This window comes from Triturus cristatus, chromosome 2_1 (assembly GCF_964204655.1).
Source record: "Triturus cristatus chromosome 2_1, aTriCri1.1, whole genome shotgun sequence".
Classification (NCBI taxonomy): Eukaryota; Metazoa; Chordata; class Amphibia; order Caudata; family Salamandridae; genus Triturus; species Triturus cristatus.
The window spans coordinates 114605635-114618526 of NC_140581.1; positions in this window are offsets into that span (position 1 = coordinate 114605635).

Consider the following 12892-nt stretch of genomic DNA (forward strand, 5'->3'; position numbering starts at 1 on the left):
AGGTGACATCGGAAAACTTGTAAAATACATCAAATACAGAACCCATGGCATCGTGCCAAGACCGACGAGCACAACGTTCAACAAGGATTGAGGAAACTTTCTCAACTGAACCTCTAACCAATAGGAGCACAACGTCCAAACCAAACCCTACATCAGCAAGAAATACATTTCAAAACTTGGAACGCGCAGTAAAAAGAGAAACCAGCAAATGGTGGGAAGCAGAATCTTTAAAAAAATACCTTGAAGCAGACCGAATCCCACGGGGGTTAAGAATACTAATCTTTCCCCCTTCAGACTCCACCAACCCTCAATACATGAAGAAATGGGAGGAGAACCTTAAAGAATGTTCTAATAACATGATCAGACAACTCATAGATCATGCAGAAGAGGAATACAATATAGCAAAAACTGAAGTTGACTCATTAAGCAAACACATAGAGGATTCTAACTGGGGAGAACTCATAAAGAAGAACTACGAGATCCTTAATCAAATCATTGACGAATACGAAGAGGATATCATAAAAAGAAAGAATCGTAAATTCAGGAGAGACCAACTTGACTACCAATTCGGAAGAGTGTACACTTTTGCCAAAAAGTACGACACGAAACCACAAGATACTCCAAATACGAACAATTCTGAGCAATACCCAGGAACCACTACTAGCTCTGACATCGACTCACCTGCACCGGCATCGGAAAGTGAAAATCCAAGATGCAAGGTCAATTTTTTAGAGGAAGTACTACGTTACCGACTCGGTATGAAAGCCTCAAACACCACAAATACTACAACCATGGGAGGTTCCCAACAATTTGGACGCCAACAGACACCAACAATCGGCGTAACTACGAGATCCAGAAAAAAGGAGATGGAAAGAAGAACATAATGTCCAGCAACCTAATAAAAAATCTATCCCACATCCAACTGTCCGAAAACGAAACCAGCATACTCAACAAAGGACTCTCATTCTGCCCAACTGCCCAATGATATTTGACCAAAACACAAATAGATCTCTTCAAATTCATTCGCAAACTAAAACTCAAGGTTTTCTTTGCAGACAGGGACATAAGACAGGAAGCGCCACTCATAGCTACCACTTCGGAACTATCAATCCAAGAACTAGAAAATGTGGATTTACTAACTCACCTGAGCGAGGAAGAAAATGACTCAGATACACTGACCACAACTGCGCTGGAACTAGGAATTGAAACCAACATTTCCATAGACAGCAAATTAACCAAGAAATCTACCTTCCTACCACAACTACCGGCAGGGAACAACATAGATGCCTTTCACTTAGCAGTTACACGTGATCTGGAAAAAGAATACACTAAACACCAACGAAAATTAAAATACCTCCCACATAACACCACTCCAGAAGAGAGGAGAGCGATAAAACAACTAAAAGACAGGAAAGACCTGATTGTGAAAGAGGCTGACAAAGGAGGAAACCCGGTCACAATACACATTGATGACTACATACTAGAAGCAAATCGACAACTTGGGGATAACACCTGTTACGAACTTCTCACGAATGATCCAACCGCAGACATCCTCAAATCCATTAAAACCAGACTTGACAAATGGTATACCTTGGGACTTATATCCCAATCAGAAAAATCATTCCTGTACATACCGTACCCCACCATGCCAACCCTCTACCTCCTTCCCAAAATACATAAAGGCACCTACTCTCCACCAGGAAGACCCATCATAGCAGGAATTAATTCGCCCTGCTCACGAATAGGAGAGTACGTGGACAGAAAACTACAGGGACTAATGAAAGAAATACCGTCTTTCATCCAAGACACAAAAGACATTCTGAACAAACTCCAAGATATAACGTGGGAACCAGATTTCATACTAGTCTCTATTGACATTGTCAGCCTGTACACATCCATCGAACACCGCGATGGACTAACTGCAGCACAACTCTCATTATGGACACAATCAGCCAACTTACTGGAATGCAACAAAATGACTCTTGAAATGCTGAACTTCTGCTTGGAAAACAATGTCTTCAGCTTCAATGGGAAGATATACAGACAGAGACGCGGGACAGCTATGGGAGCCAAATTCGCGCCGCCGTACGCATGTATCTTCATGAGCCACGTGGAAAAATTCTGGCTGTGGGACCATAACTTCGCCGATTTTACCTCACACATAATACTCTGGCGACGATACATCGATGACATTTTATGCATCTGGCAAGGAGATGAAACACTTCTAAAAAGATTTCTGGAAAAACTCGACCAAAACCCCTGGGGAATCAAAACGACTCACACTTTCTCCAAAAAGGAGGTCAATTTCCTGGACGTTACTCTTTATGTCAAAGACAATACGTTACAAAGCAAACTTTACAGAAAGGACACTGCAGCTAATTCCATCCTGCGAGCTGACAGCTTCCACCCACGTCACAACATCAAAAATATCCCTAAAGGAGAACTTCTGAGGACCCGCAGAAACTGTAGCGAGGATGAAGTCTTCGAAACCAAAGGGAATGAGATCATATCAAGACTATCCGAAAGAGGATATGAGAAGTCCACACTTAAAAACACCATGACAACAGTATCAAAGTTAGATCGCAAACAGATGTTTACAACTGATGGTAAAAGAAAAAATAAGAATGACTCAGCAATAAGATTTATTACAGACTACAGCATTGGTCATCACCAAATCAGGCAAAGCCTGAAAAGACACTGGCACCTGCTACAACACACTCCAAATCTAGCTGATGAAATCAAAACCTATCCGGAGATAACCTTCAGACGTGCCCCGAACCTAAAAGACATACTGTGCAAATCAGAATTTGAGGATAAACGCAAACAAGTTACCACCTTTCTAGACAGACCGCCAGGATACCATACCTGCAAGAACTGTAGTGTCTGTAAACTGAGCCGCGACAAAACCAAAAAGATACCAATGACACAAGGAAAAGAATTCACAATAAAAGAATGGATTGATTGCAATAGCAAATTTTGCATTTATGTGATCCTTTGTCCATGCAACCTACCATACATCGGGAGTACAATCCGACCCCTACGTATCCGGATACAAGAACATTACCGTAATATCCACAAACACACATCCGGTCACCCCCTGACGGAACATTTTGCAGACAAACATCAACACAAAAAGGATTTCATCTTCTATGGACTGGAAATTGTACACCAGACCAAAAGAGGAGGAAACCGAGAACTGAGACTTCGCAGACGCGAAAGCGAGCTGATCATGAACTTCAAAACAACTGAACTAGGACTCAACAAAGATGCAGAAATGCATGTATGGCTGGGAGATGACTAATTGTATTAACTGAATGTCCACCTTTTCTGATTGTTTTTTCTCCCTAGGGTGTGAAACCATTATGATTAACATCCCTATCTTAAAACCTAGAATTTCCTCTCATTCCCCTGGAAATGTGTCTGAATAGTATTTTGTACAAAATCTACACTATATATCCAGAACCATTCCACAGTCCGACCCTTGGTATCCCCTAGAATTTCGCTTTATATTTCTACGCACCTTCTTGAATGGCCAATGATCCATTGGCCCCTTTCAACTCAACTAAATCCTTATAATTTTTCTTACTAGAAACTTTATTTGTCCTTGACTACTAACATGACATTTAAACGGCCAATCTACCTCCCCCGTCCCCTTCCCTATCCAAAATGGCGCTCCCGCACGAACCAGGCCACTTCCGGGTCCCGACCCGGATGTCCTTCCATGAGCCCCGCTATTTACGCTGCCTCCGCTAAGCGCACAAACAGAACTGAATGAAACAGAACACTCGTACCGGGCATTAGCCAAGATTTGAGGTAAGCATTGCAACGAAGCAGTTACTCCCGTCGGCTTTACCTCCTTCTTTGAACTAAGGATTTCTTTTCTCCTTTTTGATCCCCTCCCCTTAGAATCCGACTATATCTTTCTAGCACATCGTGGAAACGTCCATTTTCAGTAATACCCGGTAAGCTCTACTCTGCCCTTCCTTGCCTCTAACGCTTAAATACCTCACTCGTCACGAATACCATCACTGTAAAATATAAATCTGCACGACCACAATACTCGTATTTTGTTATACTTTTAAATTTAAAATTAAACACGCACAGTGAAAACGCCTCTCTGATCACGTCTTGCTGTAATCACGTCAAGTCTTGTCACCACTGTATTATCAGTTTCTACTTAACTTCATCATTCAAGAGCACGCTAAACCTTTTACATATGCCCTCACAATACCGCGCCACGTAAATATAAATACGTCTATCCCGTTTGGGACCACAATTTGCCGTGCTGCCGACCTCGACTTTTTGACGGCCGATTTATAAGTTCACGCATGAAATACCTAGTGCACGTTAATGAACTCTTTCGAATGATTCAGACGCCTGTAAATTCCCTCCTTGATTACCCTATTCACGATCTCGCGTACAACCAACCAAGATACTCACCTCGAGCATTTTATTACACAACAACCACGCCACCTGATTTTACCTGATCACTGAATCACGACCACTTGGCTTTAAGCCTTCTCACTTTTCTCGTCTATAATTGAGATATCACCATACTCGCCTTGCATGCGCTACGACCAGTTCCATTATAAAGACTAATTTAAATCCTCTCTCTCGTGACAAACCCTACCGACGCAATATCAACTCATCACCCTGATGCCCATGACCCGGTACAAACCTGTAAATATATAACTTTTACTTATTTACACACCAAACTTTAATGTTTTGTTGGCCCACAATGTGTCATATATACGTTTCGTCATTGCCGTTCTTCACCAATGTATACTTTTTTGGCACTGTTATTTATTCACTCTCGTGTTCCATACTCTATGACTTGTCGAAAATTTCATACCGTTACGCGTATGTGGATCACATTACATTTACCCTGTAAATTGATACAAATAACGTATTTTTCTCGATATATGACAATGTTTCTGTTTATACACTCGAATGATCTGTGGCATATGGAACCTTTGACTTCTTTGGTCTTGATGACCTCCATTACGTCCTGTGATTCTTCTTTCTCTAAAATGGACATGCACAATATTGTATTGTATCCTATAATATGTCACACACTGTACCTTTAACTTACTTATTCTTGATACCTACTGTACCGTCCACACTAACCCTCACGTGACCTCTCCAAATAATTAAAACAAACCCCCCTTCTTTTTTCCTTTGGCTTTCTTCTATAAAACGCACTATCCTTTTCCCTACTAATTCTCCGCTGTTAAACATTACTCCTAAATGTGTATCTTATTGTTCTTTCTGTTTTCTTCTCCCATTAACGTTCTTACATTTTGACTCACTGGCCTGTTTTCTCTTTAACTCTTGTGCTTAACATGTCATATGCATTCGCATATCCCAAATGTTTTTTACCTACCCTTAAAATGAACAGCCCTGAAGAAGCCCCAGGCCTATAGGCCATGTAGGGGGCGAAACACGTGTTGGCTGTGCCACCCCTTGGTTTTTTCTCATACCCACCCCTATGTATGAGTGCAAATAAAGGACTAGCTCACGTTTAAATCAACTTGCTTTGAATTGGAATTTTTTCCTCCAAGAATCAGAATACACTAATCTTGCCTTGACAACCCATCAGAACCAGAGTATAGGATGTATTTGGCCTTGTTGGATATGTTTTGTGGTGTTGTGTGCCTCGAATTGACTGTCCTTGTGTTTTTTTGGTTAGTTCTGGTTCAGTAGGAGTGTTTTTAGCCTCTGTACGGTGCGTACATGGGCCATGTTGTTGTACAGTGCTGTCCTTTGCTATGGCTTAGTACGACTCGTACATGCCCGATGTTGGGTGAGGGTGCTGGTGTGTGGGCCTGGGTTGGGGTGCGTACGAACACGGGCAGGGTGTTGGTCCGCACCGTCCATCGGTGGTGGTGTTTCGCACGGTACATACAAGGGGGGCTGGGTGTAGGGTCCGTACATAAACGGGTGGGGAGTTGGTACGCTCCATGCATACATGGGTGGGGGTACGGTACGTACATACACTGGTGGGGTGGGGGTACGCTCCATTCATACACGGATGTGGGTACGCTCCATTCATACACGGGTGTGGGTACGCTCCGTACATACACTGGTGGGGTGGGGGTACTGTCCGTACATACACTGGTGGGTTGGGGGTACAGTCCGTACATACACTGGTGGGGTGTTGGTACGCTCCATGCATACACGGGTGGGGGTACGGTCCGTACATACACTGGTGGGGTGGGGGTACGGTCCGTACATACACGGGTGGGGTGTTGGTACGCTCCATTCATACACGGGTGGGGGTACGGTCCGTACATACACTGGTGGGGTGTTGGTACGCTCCATTCATACACGGGTGGGGGTACGGTCCGTACATACACTGGTGGGGTGGGGGTACGCTCCATTAAAACACGGGTGGGGGTACGGTCCGTACATACACTGGTGGGGTGTTGGTATGCTCCATTCATACATGGGTGGAGGTACGGTCCTTACATACACGGGTGGGGGTACGGTCCGTACATACACTGGTGGGGTGGGGGTACGCTCCATTCATACACGGGTGGGGGTACGGTCCATACATACACTGGTGGGGTGTTGGTACGCTCCATTCATTCACGGGTGGGGGTACGCTCCATTCATACACGGGTGTGGGTACGCTCCGTACATACACTGGTGGGGGTACGCTCCATTCATACACGGGTGTGGGTATGCTCCGTACATACACTGGTGGGGTGGGGGTACGGTCCGTACATACACTGGTGGGGTGGGGGTACGGTCCGTACATACACTGGTGGGGTGTTGGTACGCTCCATGCATACACGGGTGGGGGTACGGTCCGTACATACACTGGTGGGGTGGGGGTACGGTCCGTACATACACGGGTGGGGTGTTGGTACGCTCCATTCATACACGGGTGGGGGTACGGTCCGTACATACACTGGTGGGGTGTTGGTACGCTCCATTCATACACGGGTGGGGGTACGGTCCATACATACACGGGTGGGGGTACGGTCCGTACATACACTTGTGGGGTGGGGGTACGCTCCATTCATACACGGGTGGGGGTATGGTCTGTACATACACTGGTGGGGTGTTGGTACGCTCCATTCATACACGGGTGGGGGTACGGTCCGTACATACACTGGTGGGGTATTGGTACGCTCCATTCATACACGGGTGGGGGTACGCTCCATTCATACACGGGTGTGGGTACGCTCCGTACATACACTGGTGGGGTGGGGGTACGGTCCGTACATACACTGGTGGGGTGGGGGTATGGTCCGTACATACACTGGTGGGGTGTTGGTACGCTCCATGCATACACGGGTGGGGGAACGGTCCGTACATACACTGGTGGGGTGGGGGTACGTCCGTACATACATGGGTGGGGTGTTGGTATGCTCCATTCATACACGGGTGGGGGTACGGTCCGTACATACACTGGTGGGGTGTTGGTACGCTCCATTCATACACGGGTGTGGGTACGGTCCGTACATACACGGGTGGGGGTACGGTCCGTACATACACTGGTGGGGTGGGGGTATGCTCCATTCATACACGGGTGGGGGTACGGTCCGTACATACACTGGTGGGGTGTTGGTACGCTCCATTCATACACGGGTGGGGGTACGGTCCGTACATACACTGGTGGGGTGGGGGTAGGGTCCGTAAATACACGGTGGGGGTACGGTCTGTACATACACGGGTGGGGAGTTGGTACGCTCCATTCATACACGGGTGTGGGTACGCTCCGTACATACACTGGTGGGGTGGTGGTACGGTCCGTACATACACTGGTGGGGTATTGGTACGCTCCATTCATACACGGGTGGGGGTACGCTCCATTCATACACGGGTGTGGGTACGCTCCGTACATACACTGGTGGGGTGGGGGTACGGTCCGTACATACACTGGTGGGGTGGGGGTACGGTCCGTACATACACTGGTGGGGTGTTGGTACGCTCCATGCATACACGGGTGGGGGAACGGTCCGTACATACACTGGTGGGGTGGGGGTACGTCCGTACATACATGGGTGGGGTGTTGGTATGCTCCATTCATACACGGGTGGGGGTACGGTCCATACATACACTGGTGGGGTGTTGGTACGCTCCATTCATACACGGGTGTGGGTACGGTCCGTACATACACGGGTGGGGGTACGGTCCGTACATACACTGGTGGGGTGGGGGTATGCTCCATTCATACACGGGTGGGGGTACGGTCCGTACATACACTGGTGGGGTGTTGGTACGCTCCATTCATACACGGGTGGGGGTACGGTCCGTACATACACTGGTGGGGTGGGGGTAGGGTCCGTAAATACACGGTGGGGGTACGGTCTGTACATACACGGGTGGGGAGTTGGTACGCTCCATTCATACACGGGTGTGGGTACGCTCCGTACATACACTGGTGGGGTGGTGGTACGGTCCGTACATACACGGGTGGGGTGGGGGTACGGTCCGTACATACACGGGTGGGGTGGGGGTACGGTCCGTACATACACGGGTGGGGGTACGGTCCGTACATACACGGGTGTGGGTACGGTCCGTACATACATGGGTGGGGTGGGGGTACGGTCCGTACATACACGGGTGGGGGTACGGTCCATACATACACGGGTGGGGTGGGGGTACGGTCCGTACATACACGGGTGGGGGTACGGTCCGTACATACACGGGTGTGGGTACGGTCCGTACATACACGGGTGGGGAGTTGGTACGCTCCATGCATACATGGGTGGGGGTACGCTCCATGCATACACTGGTGGGGGTTCGGTGCGTACATCCGTGGCCGGGGGGCATTTTGCCCGTACATGCGGGGTCTGTGGTGGGGTGTTCAGCGCGTATGCGGGCACGTGTCTCCATGCTTGCTATGGGAGTTCGGTCCGTACGGTGTTTTTTCCATACAGTTGTGAAATCGAAAGGACGGGAGTGATCGTACTTGCGCGGTCGGACTTCATTTTTCCGATTCGTACGGTAAATCGTCCGGGGATGTGTCGGACACAATTTCCGACCCGAGGACGTGTGGGGGACTTTTCCGGATGTGATTCGTATGGAGTTTTTCCCATGCGAATCGTACTTGGCAGTTTGTACGCTTCTTGTACGATTCGGACGGTAAAAAGTCCAGATTCAATTCGGACGGGGGAAATTTTTCCAGGATCCGAATCGGCACCACAGTGTCGCCTAACCTTTATGTTGGACTGGTATTTATGAGTGTTAACACACAAATGTTTCTTCTACAAATTAATGTATAGTTACTCAGGACCTGATAGCACAACTGTTGCTAGAAATTCGCTGTACATTGATTATTTCTACGAATTCACATATTGTAAGTGCTGTTTCAAGTTGAAAGACATGTAAATGTAAAGTGCTCTGATACCCTTTCTTAGGGTCATGCTATATAAAACTCCAAAAATAAATAAATTTCTCCTTTTCTATACCGGATTTTACTCGAATTGAAATTTCCAAACAGAGTCGCAGATGACATCTTTTTAATTCAGCAAATCCTTTTTTCACAAACCACCTGTTTTATTAATCATATAATGACAAATTATACAAATTAAGTAGTCTTGGTGCACAGAACAGATAGATTAATCTCTCAATCAACAACTTGACTTTGAGAAAGATAAGGACACAATTTTGATGAAATACATGTAATACAATAACATATAACAGGCATTGAATTTTAAATATGAATGCATTTTTTTTATTATTTCATTTCTATTCTAGATGTTTCTGTACTTGTTCAAGATTGTATTTGATACAAAGTTACAGACAAAGAGGTAGAACCCTAATGTATGCCTTAACAACATTTTCATTCTTGTGTTACACAGAAGAGTAATAAGTGTTTTGCTGTGTTAAGTAGTGTTGGATGCTACCATCATCTTGTTGTCCTTATGAAGACCCTCTAGTCTATTTAAATAATTCCTGGGGTGGAAATGTCAACATACTTAACCTATTGGCTGGACTTTTAGTGTGCAGTGTAAAAGCCTTCACCAACATTTTGGTTGCCACTTGCAAATTAATTGTTTATGCAGTAAACAGTTTGTTTCTTTTTCTTCTCTTTTGTTTTGCTGTGCATTTCTACACTTATCTCACTGGTCACTTGTACTGCTTCTGCACATGAAGCACTTGTTTGTTTGATATACTTTTACTGAAAAATATTAATGCAAGTTTATCTTGTTTTAAAATTTATTATCCATGTATGCTTCTCTTTTTCATGGGACTTTGATGTGCGGTTAGGCACCTGGAAAAGTGACAGTCTTTTACTTAAATAACTCAAATGGAACTACTGTAAGTATTTTTTACATTATAATATGAGTGGGCATTAATAGTGTGAGTATGTACATCTGTAGAGATTAATGAAAATAATGTGTGCTTACTTTATTTAACACTCTGCACCAAAGTATAGTTTTGCCATAGTTTAGAGCAGAGACCAGTGTGATGCAGAACAGCAAATGCAGATGTTACATTAATTTCCTCATATCTGCCCTCCTTTTGGCACTTCATGAATTATAATTTTTCACTGCTTCAACTCCTAATTAGATTTGGCTATCTGAAACACCCTACCAGGCCAAGGTAAATACCCTGCTGGCCAGCTGGAGGATCAAAGGCCTCCCTACAAAATATGGCCATTAGTCGCTAAATGAGGCCTGCTTTTGGTAAAAGAAAGGGTGGGACAGAATATACATGTGCTAGTTACTATTCCTACTGCACCTGACTGGGAAGGCTCAGTCCCACAGAAACAAAGGAGGGTAGCCAGACCGTTGGAGCCAGTCATATCACAGGAGGCTCTGCCCTTTGAAGTTTTGGAGGGAAGGGACCAAGCAGCTTTGACAGTTTGGAGCAGAACTTAGGCTCTTAGAGTAGATCTTTCAACATACCACTTGATCGCGCCATCTTGGAAATTCCAAAGATTTTGTGCAGGAGGGTTGAGGCAGGGCATGAACTAAGGGGCTTTAGGATCTTTCCACTCCCATTTATCAGGATCTTTCCACTCCCACTTAAAATTCCTTGAGAACAGTTTAGACCTGGGAAAAGCGATGCTGAGGACTGTCCAGCTGGAGAAGGGAAGACATCAGATCCCACTGCAAAGATGATCTCAAAGACTTCTAATTTCAGTTGGCACTGTGGGAACGATGACTTGTTTCTCGTCAGGGACAATAGAGTGATGGCCCTGCTCGGAGGTACCAAGGAGGGCTTACTTGGATCTTCTGTGGGTTGCTCTTGCAGGAGTGTCTGGAGGCCTGAAGAACCCACTCCTAGTGGCTGGAGCGCATGGAGTGAATTTCTGGAGGTATTAAGGAATGTCATTGTTAGAGGGTACCATCCTTAGTGATCTTAATGGTGTTACATTGGTTTATCATGACATGCTGATGCTTTAATTAATGTGATGATCCCATGACTAAGCAAGTAAGCCTGCCTTTTGATAACCGTAAACCCCACATATGCTTCAAATATATGTGGGGGTTATTGATGTCATGGGGTTCAGGACTCACTGCGAGTGTTATCTGTTAGGAGGCTATCCAGAGGTAGAAATGTGTAGTGTGTGTGTAATAAAGACATTTTTCTTGGTATAACTAAAAGCACTGCCAGGACAATTATTTATTGGGTGTTGTTTGTTGTGTTACCGCGGACTGGGGTACTAGCCCACATCACTTCTCTTGAGTGCTCTTGGACTACTCTGCTTCGCTACCCTGGGGGAGTTAAGTGCTATAATGGGGTACTTGGTTCCCAGTAAACAGGTTTCAGACCTTTTACATATGAAGAACCCTCATCCTTCCCAACTAATAACCCACTTTCTTACAAAAGGCAATCACAAACATGCTGGTCAGTAGGTCCCCATCCCTTTGATGGCCTTCAATTGAAATTTGCGACCTACCTCATGAATAATAATGAGGGAGATTAGATTGCAACCCACTCTGAATTGTGACTAGTATTTTACAAAGGAACAATGTGGGAAAGTGGGTTTCTGTTGCAGTCCCCCTGCATTTTCTGCCTGGCTTTTGATGCAAAGTTTGACTGTAGAGTACTGGGTCCCTGCTGTCCAGGTTCCCAGTACCAGTGTTCTTTCCCTTAAAACTGTAACACGATTGGCAACTTCAGACCCCCTGTAGGTCCCTAGTAAATGTTACCCCAGGTACCTACATCTTTGGGACTGAAGAGGGTCCCCTAAGAAACCATCACCAAGGCAATGCAAACTGCAACTGCAGCCTGCATGCCTTTGTACAGACATAAACGACAAAGTCAACATAGCACACTGCCTGTGTGCCATGTCAAAGCAGCACTACTTAAAGTATGCGTAAGTCACCCCTCTAGCAGGGGTACTATATCTCAGGTGTGGGCATATCTGCCTGAGCAGATATTCCCATACAATATTTAAATCTATTCTTAATATTGTAAGTGTCAGTGAAACCAAAGAGAGTACATGTGCTGGAAATTCGACAACTCGAGTTGCCCCTCACCATGATGGCTTCACTGAACCCAGGAGTGTTTGGTACCAAACAACCCCTCTCAATAACCTCACACTGATGCCAGTATGGGATTTATTGAAACATGTACCCAGAGGGCACTCAGATGCGCCCCCTGAAAGCCTACCAACCCTTGTGTGGTCTCTGACAGCCTTTAGGTATACTGCCACCACCTGACATGTTTCTGGACCCAGAGCTGGTTCTAGAATTTTTGGGGCCTTGGGTCGAAAGGAAATAGGCAAAGCCCCTCTAATTTGCATACATGACATATTCAGGGCTCCAGAAGCTGCTTTTTTCCGACTTCTCCTGGGCCACAGCTCCTCCTCTCAGCCACCTACAAGCACCTCTTTTACAGCCCATTTCGGCTGAAGGTGTGAGAATTGCTTGGGGGCTGAGAGTTAAACCTGTAAGGCGCTAAAGTGCTGACATTGGGCGTCCTG